This window comes from Cryptomeria japonica, chromosome 10 (genome assembly GCF_030272615.1).
Source record: "Cryptomeria japonica chromosome 10, Sugi_1.0, whole genome shotgun sequence".
In the NCBI taxonomy this organism is placed as follows: Eukaryota; Viridiplantae; Streptophyta; class Pinopsida; order Cupressales; family Cupressaceae; genus Cryptomeria; species Cryptomeria japonica.
In genome coordinates, this window is record NC_081414.1 from 905161578 (window position 1) to 905178596 (window position 17019).

A 17019-nucleotide genomic window follows, 5' to 3' on the forward strand; every position below is an offset into this window, starting at 1 on the left:
AAACATAGTTTTGCTATGAGTTCCTAGTGGAAGAGTTTCTCTATCCTACTTATGATTCCCCTAATTCCCAGATGGTCTATTCTATCATTGGGCATGACTCGTCTCACTATAACCATATCTATTGCTACTTACATGACCAAGTCATCTCTGATAACCTTACTTGCAATGAGAAAAGAAACCTAATCCATAATGCTTCACGGTATGTCATCATCGCTAACGATATATATAGGCAAGGTTTAGATGGTACTTTGCTTAGGTGTCTAGAACTTGAAGAGTCTCAATGCCCGTTACCTAAAGTCCATGATGGTATTTGTGGATCTCACTCAAATGGTCTACCTCTAGCTCAGAAACTGCTAAGGGTTGGCTACTATTGGCCAAATATGGAAAAAGATGCTATAAAATTTGCTAGAACTTGTCAAAAATGCTAGCTGCATGGCAATCTCATACATGCTCCAGAAAGGGAGCTCATACCTTTTATCATACATTGCCTTTTCAACAATGGGCATTTGACCTCATTGGCCAAATCTATCATTCATCATCCAATGGATATAATTTTATCATAACTACCATCGAATACTTCACTAAGTGGGTTGAAGCAGTTTCGCTAATCAAACCAATCGACAAACAAGTGGCTATGTTCATTCTTAACTACATCACCTACAGGTATGGAATCCCCTCCTCAATTGTAACTGACAATGGGGGACAATTCAAAAACAAGGATATAGATAAGCTCTGTGACAAGTTCAAAATCAAACAACATTGGTCTTCCATATACTAACCTCCAGGTAATGGACAGGCTGGAGTGTCTACCAAAACTCTGTTGGCCATCCTACATAAAACAGTCAACAAATCTGGAAAGGATTGGCATTTACAGCTCAACCTGACGCTATGGGCTTATAGAACAAACATTAGAACACCTATTGGGGCTACACCTTTTTCTTTGGTGTATGGGGCTGAAGCAGTCTTGCCTATTGAGGTTGAAATTCATTCTTTGATAATTTCTTTGCAAAGTCTTATCACTGATGAAGATCACAGAATATCCAAATTTTAAGAACTCGAGTTGTCGGATGAATGTTGGCAAGTGGTGTTCGATCATCTGAGAGCTTACCAGAAGACAATGTCTAGAGGCTATAACAAGAATGTTTGACATAGAGAATTTCAAGCTGGTGACCTTGTTTTGAGAGAGAATCCTAAAAATCAACAGTATTGGGAACAAAAAGGGAAGTTTGAACCCAACTGGCTAGGTCCCTACATTGTTACCATAGTTTTTGGCTTTGGCAGTTACCAACTCTCAACACTAGAAGGATAACAACTCTGTGAACTGATCAACACCATCCACTTGAAGAAATTCTACAGCTAAAAAGTCTTGAAAAAAAAAGAAAGAAAAGAATCTCTGCAAAGAAGGTGAAAACCTGGTAAATAGGCACCTCTTGTACTAAAGTGTTGGACATCTATCAATTCAAATCTAGCATTTCCTACTTTATTTCCCACTTTCCTACATCTTTTCTTTAGCTTGTACATATCCTATAGTTTCTTTTGTGACACCTTGGTTCTTCTTGGAACCCTCATGGCTTGAAACTAATCAACGTCGTAGTCTTAAGGCAATCAACTGATCAATCTAAATTTCCTAAGCAGTTTAACCAAGTCATCTTTATATCTATAGTAATGGTTCATCCAATCCAAGTCAGTTACCTATCTCCTAACCACTACAGGGTTTTTCCATTGACATCTCATCAAACACACAAAGCAAGAACAACAAAAACAATCACTAAAACTATTTGAGCTATGATTGAAATTTTCTTTGTATGTTGTCTTTTAAATTGGCTTTTGCTTATTATCCCCTCTGAGGAACTCAAGAAAGTCTATATTGACTAATAGGAGCAAGGATTGGGGGCATAATACTTTTCTTTGTCTTTTGCTTGAAGGAATGATTCTGATGATCTAGAAACATCTCATAAACTGGGTGTCTGTGATAAGTGCCTTCACATCAAGGTGAGATTGCCATGCATACCTCAAATCTATTTATTTGTATGCTATAGGGAGGTTGGAACTATTTCCTTGTTTGTTTTGAGTAGCTTTCTTTATTATACAATCTAAATTCATGCTTAATCTATCCTAGGATATGAATGATAAAATGGTCATTGCAGACAAGATAATCACTATTTCAAAGTACAAAAAAGGGAACTCTTCTTTATCTAGTGTGTTTGCACGTAAGCAACATTCAGGTCATCCTGGCTCTTTATGCCTTGGTGCTTATGTTCACTTGCTAAATCAAAAGGACATGACATTCAGGTCATCCTAGCTATTTGTGCCTTGGTTCTTATGTCTATCTCCAACATTTTAAAATGTTCAGTGATGATAAATAGCATAACAAATCTAGTGACTAAAGCCTTAGGTTGCATTCATACTAAGCTTTGTGCATTTAAAGAAATTTCAGCATGATAACTTTACTTTTTCTTTCCTTTGAATGAAAGCTTGAATCTGAAATGATTATCATTTCTCTGCCAAGTGGTCAACTGTATATCATTATTTTTGACATGGTTGAGTACCTGTGTATTGACATCATAATTCCTACATGAGATGTTAGCCATATACATGAGCATATCATGTAGATCCACGAATCCATTGCATATTCATTTGCATCCATATTATCACATTGAAAAAGAAAAAAAACAAACATGGCATTCATTCATTCATCAGAATCATCATATTTATCATATTTTCGGGATCGAAATCAAAATCTGACATCACTTTTCTAGTCAAATTCTCACAACATTGACCACTTGGCACATTCATCTTTAGGTAAATCTTTTCATCACTCTATGCTCAAATCTTTTCCAATAAACTTAGAATTCCTTCAATTTATCTCAAATCAATTCTTAAATCATTCTCCGTGCTCAACTTATCATTGCTAAATCTTTTTATCACTCAGATTGCCTCAAATCACTATGGTATCTTGCCATCTTTCGATTTTTCTCCCGAGCGGGCATACTTATTGCATCATCATTATCAGTGATTACATCATCAAAAGTCAAGAATTTTTTTTATTTTGTTTTTCAAATCTTCATCAAAAGTCGAGCAGCAAATCTTTTCAATCAAATATTAATCGAACATCAATCAAATCTCATCAAACAAGACCTCATTGCTAGGGACATCTCAACTTCATCGCAGCATATCAAGTTGAGATTCTTCAAATCAAATCAATCTCTAGGGGCATATCATTTTCATCACACCAAATCAAGTTGATATTGTCTTCATCTGAATCAATCTCTTAACACTAATCAGTTTCATTACCTCATCAAGTTGGTTATTTATTTAAGCCTAATCAAGGGTTTAAAGAGTCTTTTTGACAATGATCACATGCTCAATCCAAATAGGCATTCAGTTTCATCACATCAAATCAAGCTGGACATTATTTTTCGCTAATCATTTCTTGTTCAATCAAGTTCAAAATCGGTATTATCTCTTCACTCAACCGATTCTAGTTCAATCAAGCTTTAGATCGGTACCCGCTTCTTAATCCATCAATTTCAAGATTGATATCTTCTCTCTTCATTGGTCCTAGTTCAATCAAGTTTGGAATCGGTATTTCTTTGATTAATCTATTTAGTTTCATCGCTTCAAATCAAGCTGAATATCTTGTTTTTCATATGTTTGTGATCCATCAAGTTTAGAATCAGTATCTCTTAGACATTAGTTGTTCTTTGAATCAATGCATTTCTCACACATCAATTCAAAGAGGGGCAAATGTAACACCCTAAAAATGGTCATCTAAACCATGTGCCCCTAATCTCGACTACATCACCAAGTTCCTAACCAAAGGCAATTAGATCAATTTTGAGCACCTAATTAATTAATTCCTAAATCGTCAATGTCACATGGCAAATTAATCTTTTCAATTAAATAAATCATCAAAATCTCTTTAATCAATTATCCTATTTATTTAATTAAATATCCTAGCATATTTAATTAATAAATTAATTTGCCATTTAAATCACAAAAAATGAATTATTTGGAAAAGGGAATCAATTTGAGAATTTGAAAAAGAAATTTCAAAAAGGGAGCAAAATTGAATAAAAGGGAATAAATCAAAGAAAGCTTGCTTTAAGAAAGGAAAATGGAATAAATCAATTTTTTTTCTGATTTTATCTCAATTTTAGCTCAATCTTATCTCCTTCAAATCTAAAGAAAGAAACCAATCACATCAAATCACCTGGATTGTGCTACTTCTGGGAGAATCTTGACTGCTCATCAACAATCAATCTCGATCGTCTCTTTCTCTCTGGATTTGCTATAAATTCAGGTTCTCATCTCTCAATCAAGAAGTCTAGAGATTTTATTGTTATCATGTTGGTTTTTCTCTAGAGTCATTGAGAATATTGCATCTTATCTTATTGCATATTAGCTTAATCATATTAGCTTAATCAAGTTATCTTGCTAGAACCATATAACTTGATATTATAGTTTGCATCCATCTAGCTTAATTTGCTTAATCTTGAATTCATATAGATTAAATCCTCCATCCTTATGTAGTCTAGTCACTAGTATTGCTTAGATAAATCTGTAGCATCCTAAAATTGCGACACTTGCAATTTCGACTGCATTTGGGTCTTCATGATGGCGACGCAACACCGAACTTGAATGGAGACCCCGAAACTTGTTCATGACACCAAAAACTGCATTTTTCAGCACCCTGGCTTGATCGTCCTTGTACCCTGCTGTCTCTGGAGGTGGGACCATGGCGCCTAGTGCCCTGGTCCTTCAGAACCAGGGCGCCCAGCGCCCTGGTCCCTAGCCCTATTTTGGGCCCGGTCTCTTTTGGGGCCTCAGGTCTTTATGTTTGCAATTCGGGAAATATTGTTTCCTGGTCGGCCTAAGGTCAGAAAAATCAGTCTATCAACCCTAATTGACAAGTATATAAACTACATTTCCTCTCCCATTTTGGTGGATGAAAAAAGCAGGAAGGACATATGTGTACAAGACGCCAAAACGATATTCAAACATTCAAACATTCAAGCATTCAAGCATTCCTTCAAGCAATTGATCATTCTAAGTCTCCATTCAAAGCTAAGTGTTGCATTCAAAACAAGGATTCAACCATTGAAGAGGAGATCACATACCACATACAACATACAACATACAACAACATCTACACCTTCGCATGTAAGAATACAAACATTCTTACAATAAGGTACTAGTACTTGTTTTACATTACAATCATTTACATTTACAGCATTTCTCATTTCTTGGTTAATTCCAAAACCGGGGTTTGACCTAAGGGCAAACCCCTAATCCCTAACCCCCCAATTGTCTTCACTTTTCTGTGTGTAGGATGCACGTACGCGGCTGTAATTGAAGATCTGGAATCCTTGTGCAGAGACGAACAGATCCCCCTTCATTTCACGGATTTTTCGGAGGACCGTGTGCACGCCAGGCGCCATCGTCCCATCAAATTTCGCTCAAATTTGTAGGATAGCGCCGTCTCAACATTTTACTGCTAATTCCAAGTCCACAGCTTCATCCTATATCTCTATCTCAGTTTGTAAGTGGATCTTTCTCACTTTTCATGCATTCCTAGCTTAATCCTTCTATCTACATTCTTTACAAAAGAGGGTAGCCTTGCTGTCTTAACCCTTGAAACTCATTTAGAATCCAATCTTGCATTGTGTGGGATTGGATCTTGTGGGTTTCAACCCCTCTTTTGAATGTAAAGTCTCCCCTAAGTGAAAACCATCAACCCTAGTGACCTCCTTCCCTTCCCCTTGGAGTGGTGGGGGGAACACTTAGGGTTCGCTCGCGATTTTCCGCTTTACAAAATCTAAGAGCAAATTTATACTTGCATCTTTGAGGAGGCAATAGGCCGACTTGTTATGGTTTTACATTCATTAATTTTGATCAAGTAACCATGCATGCAATGACTTATTGAGTGTTTGTGTTTCAGATGCAGATTCCAAATTTCACACACACAATTGGCTCCAATCCATTTATCTTATATTCATAAACAAATCCTATACATTCAATCATATTCCCCATCTCATCCAATCCATTCAATCATATTCCCCATCTAATCCTATCCATTCAATCATATTCCCCATCCCATCCAATCCTATTCAATCATTAATCTACCTCCCATATTATCCAATCCATTTTCCCCATCAAAAATGAGCTTTTCCCATCTATCTGAGCTTATATTGACTTGCACGTAATCCAAACACCCATCCATACTATGCTAATTAGATCCAAGTGGTAATCCTTCCATGTACAAGCTCTGCACAACCAACTTGTTTTTTGTCATTCATCAATCTATCCACACCTTGTCCATTGGGATGTACCCTTCCCATATTTGGTAGTATATCCAAATCCATGTCCTACTCTTGGCAAGAGATATTATTTGGCCATGTGCATGTTGTTTGCATTATTTAGATTTTCGCTCTAATTTTTATCTTGTGTCCCAAGACTATACTTTTTTAGGACTGCCTTGATCATCCTATATCTTGGTATGTCTTGGCTGGTGTATAATGGGGCATAGTTTTTATAGTATGGTGTGTTTTAAGGTTTCCCTTGTACGTACTTGAAACCATACATGTGTGTTTATCAACACTTGCATGATTATGTGCAGGGCATACATGTTTGTCTAAGAGTCAGTCCATGCCTTGGGTTTTCATGACAATCAGCTTCCTATAATCAGTGGTGTAGATCATCCTTGGCAATATCAAAACTAGGTTTTCTCTTCATATCTGCACAACAAGAAATCCTATCCACTTCATTTCATTTGTTCATCTCAAAGACTCCAATTCATTTATTCCCTCTTTCATCATCTTCATTCTTTCATTATTTAATCTTCTAATCCATTTGGAGAGCACACTTGTGTTCTTTAAACTCGCCTATCCTCTCAAGCGGGCATACCACTAATTCCTCATCATCCTTCCTCCTTTTCATTTTCATCATCTCATGACTGGGGCATCAAGCTACTAGTCCTTATCCTTACCATCAACTATGTTTTACTCTTCTTTGACATAACATCACCTCATGACACTATATCAAAGAGGGGGAAAATGTAGACACCTAAATTTAATGTTTAATTAATTTAAGCCTGTCATCATAACTAACCAATTTAATTGTGTTAATTCTCTTCTTCTTAAGGTTAATTAAATCAAATTTAATGAATCTTGTCACTATAGTCCAATAATTAATTTATCAAATAAATTAATTATTTTCCTATTCTTCTAAAGTCAACAAAATCATTAAGTCTTCTAAATTCCTCTTAGTTAATTAATTCTAATTAATTAACTTAATTCATGTGATTCCTACAAATCACTTTTTCTAATCCCCACTTAGCCTAATTAATTCTTCTAGAAACTCTCTTAATCCTACTCATGTCACATCACCTTTGATCCTTTCAAGGAAATTCAAATTCCTTGAATCTCCCCATGTATCCTCTTCCCAAGGAATTTTTAATTCCTTTATCCATTTAGTCTTCCCACACATCCTTTATTTTGGAATTTTTAATTCCTCTCCCCTTTCCCCAATGAATTTTATATTCCTTTTTATTCTCCCAATACACCTTCATCCATGTCATCCATCCCAAATAAATCTCAACCTTTCATACAAAAATCAATCTTGGCCATCCATTGGCCTCCTCCAATCTATAAATTGGAATCTCATTTCCTCACAAATGAATACATGGAATCTTCCTCTAACCTTATGCTTCTCATTTATCCCTCTATCTTCCTCCATCATATCCTCATCATGTCCTCATAATCCTTCATCAAATCCAAATCTATTCATTTCCATCTAATCCAAATCGAAATCCTACCAAATTATTCAAATATTGTTGCGTGTGGAGAGCAATCCACATCCCAAAGAAGGAGCCAATCCAATCAAGTGATGAAGGGGCGCATTCCTCATTTCATCCAAGGTTCAATCGAAGGAACAAGAGAGATTTTTTCTTGCAAGGTAATAGTGTTAGTTTTATGCTTTTTATTTGGTTTCCATATCATTTGTGTTTAAACTAACCCTCTACTGCCTTGATCGGTTTCCCTTGGTTCACATGGCAAAAGAGAAACCCAACGTTCACCACTACAGTTAACTAATATATAAATATAACTAGTCTAGACGTAGGCATACAAGGTATCAACATAAGGGACAATAGTGGATTTATCAAATAGTATACTTGAGATAGTTTTAGTAACATGATATACATGTGAGATTGATTGCGTACATGAGATATATGGAGAAACCCTTCCATTCTTTCGATCTTTGTCTTCACAATCTTCCTTCCTTTTCTTCTTCCTCTTCCCCACTACTATTCTTCTTGAAGCTATACAAAATCACCTTCCCCTCCACTAATCAATCCCCTTCGTTGTGTGGGTTAATTTCCTAGAAGTATAATTTTTTTATCTTATTTGAGACACTTCCAAATCGAGTGTTAATAATAATGCTATAATTAGATCAATGTATAAATATTTATATACAAATATATGTGTTTTTATTTATTCATAGTAATAAATAAATGACGAGTATTTGAAATCTTTGTCAATACTCAAGGAGTCAGAGAACACAATAGTATATAACTATAAACACACTTTCTAAATACTCAATAAAAATTTATTTGATAGATTAAAGAGAAACATGAATAAAGGTAGTAAAATTGCACAAAATTGCAGAAGATTGCTTTCAAAAATGGAAAGCGCTATACTGGTTGAAAGTCAATGTCTTTGGATGGGAGCAGTATCAAGAATAGCTTGGTTGAAAATTAGTGGATTTGGCTACATGGTCAAAACAAACATTCTTGGTTACATTGCATTTACGTTGATTAGATCTCTACTTTATCTGTACACAACTCTCAGACAGTGAACAAGATTGGAAACAATATTCCTACAAGAGGGAAATCACTAACTCGTACTAAATAGGAAAACATATGCAGCTTCCCTAAAGACTTCACTTGTTGAACACACCAATGAGTATGTTCCCTTTGTTTGGAGATTTTGGTTTGAATTGAACAAGATTGCAAATATAGGTAATACGGACTATATATATTCTTTCTTGTATATATATTTGCTTCACACATGTAATACGGGCTTTAGACATCCAACAAAGTATAATAGAAATGGGAGTTTTCTAACGAATTAGAATTGGTCTTGGTCTCATAAACATGATATAAATTACTATCAACATACTCATTGCACTTCATGTAGATGCCAGCGCTAGTAAGTAAACCATTGTATATCAAAAATAGCAAGAAAAGGCTGTCGTGGAAAGAGAAAAAGCAAAAGCATACCCTAAACAATTATGATTATAGAATAACTAATCATTCTCAGAACGTAAACAACAATTCATACATTCTAAAGCTTGGGCCACAAGCTGAACATCAATAGTTGCTTGGCAATTGAAAGTTATCTAAGTTGAGTAGTTAGGAATATAAAAACAGTGTCGAGGTCCTGCCCACCCACTATAAAATTAAAATCAATAATTTTTTGATAGCGTCAACGTTAAAACGCTGACAACATGGACCAAAGTGAAAGGGAGATCTCAGCGTACAATCCACATTTTCTGGTAGGAAGATCTCAGCGTACGAGAAAAGACATTTAAAACTCGGTTAAAGCCAAGGCTGATAAATCGTCACTAAATTGTAAAAGAGGGAGTTCTCAACGCTTCTGATTGACATTATTTTTTGTTTTAGCACAGGAATCCAACCATGCACGCTTATAAAACCAAAAATGTTGACATGTTCCTTTCTTGGAATTCAACGGTAGAAGGTTTTCCACTGCAAATGATTGACGATATAATTAAGTCTGACAAACGCTTGCGTAGAGCATGGGTCTTCATGGATTACTTCTTCGATGATCTCATCATTATGAATATCATATGTTATGAATTGACATGCATGTTGGAAGAAAATAAATTTCAAAGTTCATTTGAGTTAGGGGAAAGGATTCAGTAGTTGTGCATCCTAACTTCGCGCTTCTCAAAATCTTACTTGGAAATTTCAAATCATTCCGATTTTTTTACAGCAGCTTACTTGGCAAGTCCCCTGCTTATAACTAAGATTTCAGGGCCACATCATCAAATATGATACCACATCATCATGCTTTTTGCCAAGGTGTCCAAAACAGCCCCCCAAAAAAGAGAGACCAATAGACGTGCAAAAGAGACCCCAATAGTTTTTGCAGCTGACATGGCATCACCTGATTGGTTACTTTTTACAATATTAGTACATTTCTTAACAACTATTGGTACATTTCCTAACAACTGTTGGTACATTTCCTAACAAAAATTGATATTTTTTGTTTCAAACAATAGGTTTTATTTGTTCAATTTTTGGAACAAAAGGTATCAACAACCTTCACAACAATTGGTGCATGCTCAACTACTGGGTCCTTTCCCCTATATAGGTAACAAATTATAGTTTCGCAAGGTACTTTTACAAGTCTTTATCTGCCTATTCTATTAAATAATATACCTTGAGAATTATCAATGTACATTGGGATTAAAATTTTATGTTTGTAATATTTTCAATTTAATTTAGAGGGTCAACTTATCACTTAAAGCTCTTTGTCTCTACCTCCTTAGATTAGGTGAGAAATGAAGCTAATTCTAAATATGGTAATTACTGAGTTGACCGGTAGATTAGAAATGAGGAATTTAAAATCGAGGCATATAATTAAATGAGATGGGACTTCAAGAAAAGTGGGTAAAAGTAATTTCAAATTATGGGAGGGCAGTTTTAAGGAAGTAATATGTCTATGGGCATAAATGGCTAAAGTATAAAAGAATAAAAAATTTCAAAGGAAGAAGGAATATGGGATAATTTAATGAAACAATGATAAAATATTAACCAAATCAACCACTTAATGAAGTGACTCATCGGGAAGCGATCAACAAATGAATGATGGAAAATCACGGGAGGACAGAATGGCATTTATGAATAATGCGAACTAATGAGAAGTTAAACTGGACTTGAAGATTAATTAAATTTAGAAGAGGTTTGGGAAAGCTCTTGAAGTTTCAAGAAGGTGAGATATTTTTAAATATAGATATCTTTTCAAAGAATGGACCAATCACTCTAATGGAGACCCCATTCTGTCTGACTACCAAGAAAAGGCAAATGGTTTTTTTTAGGGAGGATCATAGATAAAAGATTGGCTTTGATTCTGAGATATGAGCACCCTCTAGTAGTTTATGTGATCAAATCAGTTCTGGGTGAGGAGTTCATAATGGTAGACCACAGGTATCGAGTTAACACGAATGTCTCATCAATGTTTCTTGCTCTAGCACTGGATAGGGGACTAAGCAAGGAAATGGCCAGGAATCTCACCAAGGCCATTTTCAAATCTCAATTCCTGGGAGGCATGGAAGATACACTGAGGAATTTTGAGAATTTTTAGATACCTCTACCCAAGGAATTTTATAAAAAGAGTGAGGATATCCAAAATTTATCAATCATTATCCTGGATGACGAAACAAAATATCAAGACTATAAGGAGATAGCAGTGAGGAATCTGAATTTCCTTCTAAACTTGACAAATGTGGTGGTGAATCCAAAGCCAGACTGGATAGAAAAGTTCATGGAGATGGAAGGTCTCGAGATGTAGAGAAATGGAAACAACATGGAACCAGAAGACCCCATGGAAAATGAAGAAATGGAAGACAATTCTAAAGATTAGACAAGTTAGCAATGCCCCTCTGTTTTGAGTTTTTTGGTATAATGCCCGATAAGTTTTAGTAGGCAAGTAGTTAGATAGGAAATGAAATCAGATATATAGTTTTATATAGTATGTAGTAAATTATATGGAGAATAGATGTCTATAGATTTAATGCTTATGAACTCTATATGTCTGTAGGCAAATTTGCTAATAGATTAAGATTTTTAATCGGTTGAAAATATAGTGAATGCTATGTGACATTTGGATAATATCAGAAGGAACACTTTATATCAAAGGAGATTTAACAGTGATGTAATATTTATTATATGTCAGTGAAGGGGGTTGACATAGTTTAATGATTAAAAAAAATCAATTTAATTTCATGATTTTTTTTTAGGGGAATACTTTGGTATATTGGTTATGTTGAAAACAGAGTACCACTGAGAGGGAGGTGAATCAATGGTTCCTAAAATCTTCTCTATTTTAAGTCAACTTCAGAATACCAGTTGTTATGTTAAGTACTAAACAATCAAACTAGTAAAGCAAATGATGAGACCAAAGAAGACAATCACACAAATGCAGCCCACAACACCAGATGTATGAGGAAAACCCAATATGGGAAAAACTTCGGTGAAAAATGCTACTGGAGACTACTACTCCAATCCAGCCTCACAAGTGAAACACTGAATTACAAATATTTAGGGCACCAACCCAAGGAGCACCAACCCCTGCACCAAGCTCCAACTTGGTGATGTATATTGAAATACAATTTAGATACAGTTATGGCTTCTTGTTGCAAATGAATTCAACAACTTTTTGGTCAAATAGATCTCTTCCCATTAAAAGTCTTCTCTTCTTTACGGGATCTCACACTGCCAGTTATGAGATCACTCTCTGATTCTTGGCTTCTCTTCTATCTCTCTCTCTCATAGTCTCACAACTCACTATTTCATACTTGGATGCCGCCTTTCTCAGCCACACCTTACCAGTTTGCTCAACTATTGAACCTATTACAGTTATTTCCGTACTCAATCACTATTGGCTAAACCCTCTCATCGATTTGCTTGTTGACTCACTCTACAACTTACTTAGAATAAACTCTAAGTGAGATGATTCTTCTCTGTACTCAACCTCTCTTAACTCTTCTTCTTCTCCACAAGCATCAATACTTTCTGTTTCGAGCTCATGTATTTATATTCATGGATTCCCACCAAGAATGCATTTAAACACTATCGTGTTAGGTTTTCCTTTTCCAACTTGATCTAAATCCCCTTTGATTTGATCTTCTTATCAAGGATATGATCTTTAGACAATGTTCAATCACCAGTAGAGCTTCGCATTCCAATATACATTTTCTAAACCTGGAGATCTGCACCATGCTTTTCTTCTTTTCTTTGTCACTCGCCATTAATGGCTTTGTTGTTTCCTTCACCAAACAGATACAAAGATCAAATCTTCCTACTTTCCTCTGTCATCCTCTGTGACTTGTGGGTTCCTCATAAAATCTGACCTACTTTTAGATTTGTTATATCGATGCACACTCCATCGACCTATGCAATACTTCCACCTGGCATCCAGCTGTCATTCTTGTCGACATCCACCTATGCTTGGATTCTTACGTTGGTTTGACATACTTTGTCAACCTAGGTTGATTACCGGTTTAGTTTATGTTACAGGTATGACCATCAACCATCCGCTCTATTCTGTTTACCGGTTGTTGTGCCTTCATAGCACACAAACAACCTTCATCCCGATTTATGCCTTACCAGTAAGCCTTCTTTACTGGTAGATGACCCAAGTGATGTGTACTAGTAGCCTTCCTTCTATCTCCTCACTCTCATGTGTATTTCCATCATATCCGTCACCACTTCTTACTTATCGGTGACCATGCCAAACCGGTTGACATCAATGACAACTTAATGCCAAATTGCTAGTAATCTCCCCCTTTGGCATTGATGTCAACTTACTGCAAGACACTTCATACGGGTACATTTCTCCCCCTTTGATACAATGACAAAGGGTACTGTACACTCCCCCTTTGATCCATACCGAGCTCCCCTTGAACCATATAAATCCTTCCTTGCTCAAGTACATAAGGCAGATGATACAAGTCCCAACTTGTGTTGGAGGTACTCAAAGGTGCTTACCGATAATGGTTTGCTGAAAATGTCTGCTAATTATTCTCCGATAGGGACATAATCCAGCCTTACCTCTTGTCCTTCAACCTTCTCTCTGAGAAAATGATACTTGATAGCAATGTGCTTTGTTATGGAATGCATCACTAGATTCTTTGCTATGTTGATTGCACCCGAATTATCACACCGAATGAGAATAGGATCAGTGATGTCCACCTGCATGCCTTTGAGGGTCTACTTCATCCAAAGCACCTAAGAGAAACATGTAGTAGCAACAATGTATTCTTCTTCAATAGTTGATAGAGAGACTGAGTCCTACTTCTTGCTATTGCATGAGACCAACCGGCCACCTAGGAATAATGCACCACCACTTGTGCTCTTCCGATCATCAATGCAACCTACCCAATCAATATCAGTGTATGCTTCCAAGATGAATTCCCCTTGTTTAGGGTACCACAATCCATAACTGAGTGTCCCTTGTAGGTACCTAAAGATTCATCTTACAACATTCATATGTGACTGCTTAGGTGCATCTTGGAATCTGGCCACCATGCATGCTGCATGTACAATATCAGGTCTAGAAGCAGTTAGATACAATAGACTGCCTATCATGGATCTATACAAAGTCCAATCCACCACCGGGGATTCATCATTCTTGCTCAATTTACTTCCGGTCACCATGGGGTTACTTACCGGTTTACAATCCTCTAGTTGAAATTTCTTTAGCATTTCCTTTTCATACTTGATTTGTGAGATAAATATTCCCTTATCTTGTTGTAATATTGACAAACTAAGGAAGTATGTCAATTCACCAAGCATTGACATCTCAAAGTCTGACTCCATCTAATCAGCAAATGCTTTGCAGAGGGTGTCCTTATTGCCTCCAAAGATAATGTCATCTACATACACAACCATAATGATCATGTGGTTTCCATCTTTCTTTATGTACAAATTGTTATCATCACTTTCCTTTTTGAATCCCTGCTCCTTCAGGTACTAATCTAATCTTGAATTCCATATTCTAGGAACTTTCTTTAGACCATACATGGCCTTCTTCAACTAGCACACAAATGTTTCATCATCATGCAATAGAAACCCTTCTGGTTGCTCCATGTATACTTCTTCTTCTAAATTTCCATTTAGGAAGGCATATTTTGCATCCATTTGATATACTTTATAACCCTTGTAGGCAAAGAAGGCCAGAAATATTCTAATTGCTTCTAATATAGTTACCAGTGCAAATGTTTCTTCAAATTCAATTCTCTCTATCTGAGAGTATCCTTTGCATACTAGTCTATCTTTATGCCTAACAATTTTACCCTCTTCATTCATTTTATTTCGGTAGACCCATTTAGTGCCAATGATGTTCTTGTCTTCCAGTCTAGGGACTAATTCCCCAGTCTTGTTCTTCTCAATCTATTGCAGTTCTTCTTTCATGGCGTCCATCCATTCTTGTCTTTTGCTAGCTTCATTGAATGTTTTAGGTTCTACTTTAGTCATGAGGCTGAAGTTGACTTGCTCATCATTCCAGGCAAGTCTTCTTCTAGTTTGCACACCGTCACTCTTATTTCCCATAATTTTCTCTTCTGGGTGATTCAACTATACATACTGGTTGGGAGTCTTCTTGGATGCTTCATCTAGTTCATTGTGTGATTGAGATTCCTCACCTTCATCATCGGAATCATCATACTGGTTAACATGTGGTTGACTTGCTTTGTACATGTCCTCATCAACTTTTACATTCACACTCTCAATGACTCTTCTTAGTCTTTTGTTGTAGCATTTGTAGCCCTTGCTATTAGATGAGTAACGAAGGAAGATTCCTTCATCACTCCTGGAGTCAAAATTACCTAGACCATCCATATCTCTTTTGATAAAATACTTACTACCAAATACTTGAAGTATTTGACTGATGGCTTCTGGTCATACCACAACTCATAAAAAGTCATTATGTTGTTTGTTCTTAATTGAACCCAATTCAAAGTATATGCAGCAGTATGAATAGATTCCTTCCAATATGTGTCTAGCATACTGGCCTCATTTAACATGGTTTTGGCCATCTCCTTAACTGTCCTGATCTTTCTTTCTACCACACCATTTTGCTGTGGTGTCCTAGGGGCTAAGTATTTCCTTCTAATTCCATGTTTTTCACAATAATCTTCATATTCATTTGATGTGAACTCTCCATCCTGGTCTAATCTTAGACATTTTAGCTTGCACGCACTTTCTTTCTCCACCATCTTCTTAAAGATCTTGAATCTATCGAATGCTTGTGACTTATCTTGTAGGAAGGTGACCCATCTCACTATTGAGTAATCATCAATAAAAAGCATAAAATATCTTTCACCGACAAGTGCTCTTGTCCTAGTTTGACCACATAGATCTGTATGCACAATTTCAAGTGGTCTTGAGGTGTTGTGATCTTTTGTCCTAAAGCTCACCTTAATTTTCTTTCCTTTCACACATTCATCACAAAATGTTCTTACCAGTTTGATCATGGGTGGAATATTCCTCACACACCCCTTTCTGCTTACTCCAACTAGGTTATCAAAGTTTATGCGGCCTAATCTTCAGTGCCACAACTAACTTTCATCAACCTGTCCTAACATGCATTAGGACTCATAACATTCCTTCAGATTATAAACATTACCATTTGTTCTCTTTCCTTCTGCCACAAACTGACTGATTGAGTCAAAGGTGAATTTATAATCTTTGTCCCACATCTGACTCATGTTCAGTAGATTGTGCCTTAGGCCTTCCACATAATATACATCACATGCCTTCAATTTTACATCAATACTTAGAGTACCTTTTCCCTTTATTTTGATGGATGAGTTGTCTCCAAATCTTACTGAACCACCATTCCAAGTCTTCAAGTTTGATGAATTTCTTTTTGTCACTGGTCATGTGGTTGGAGCAACCACTATCTACAACCCATAGATTTTTCCTTTCAGTAAGGTAGTTTGGACTATCAGACTTGATTCTGCCTTTTCTTTTTCTTGCTCAACCCATACTAGTTTGGTTTCCTTCTTCTTGTCAGTTGTTATTTTGTGCTCAGGTTCAACTACTCATTCTTGATCAGGATTTTTCTTCTTCTGCTTGATCTTCCTATTTTTACACAACCTTGCTACGTGTCCAAACTCTTGACAATTATAGTATTTCACATTTTCATTTAAGGGTAAAGCCTTAAAATTATTGTAGGGCACTGGTTTATTCTTCCTGCATTCAAAATTCCTATG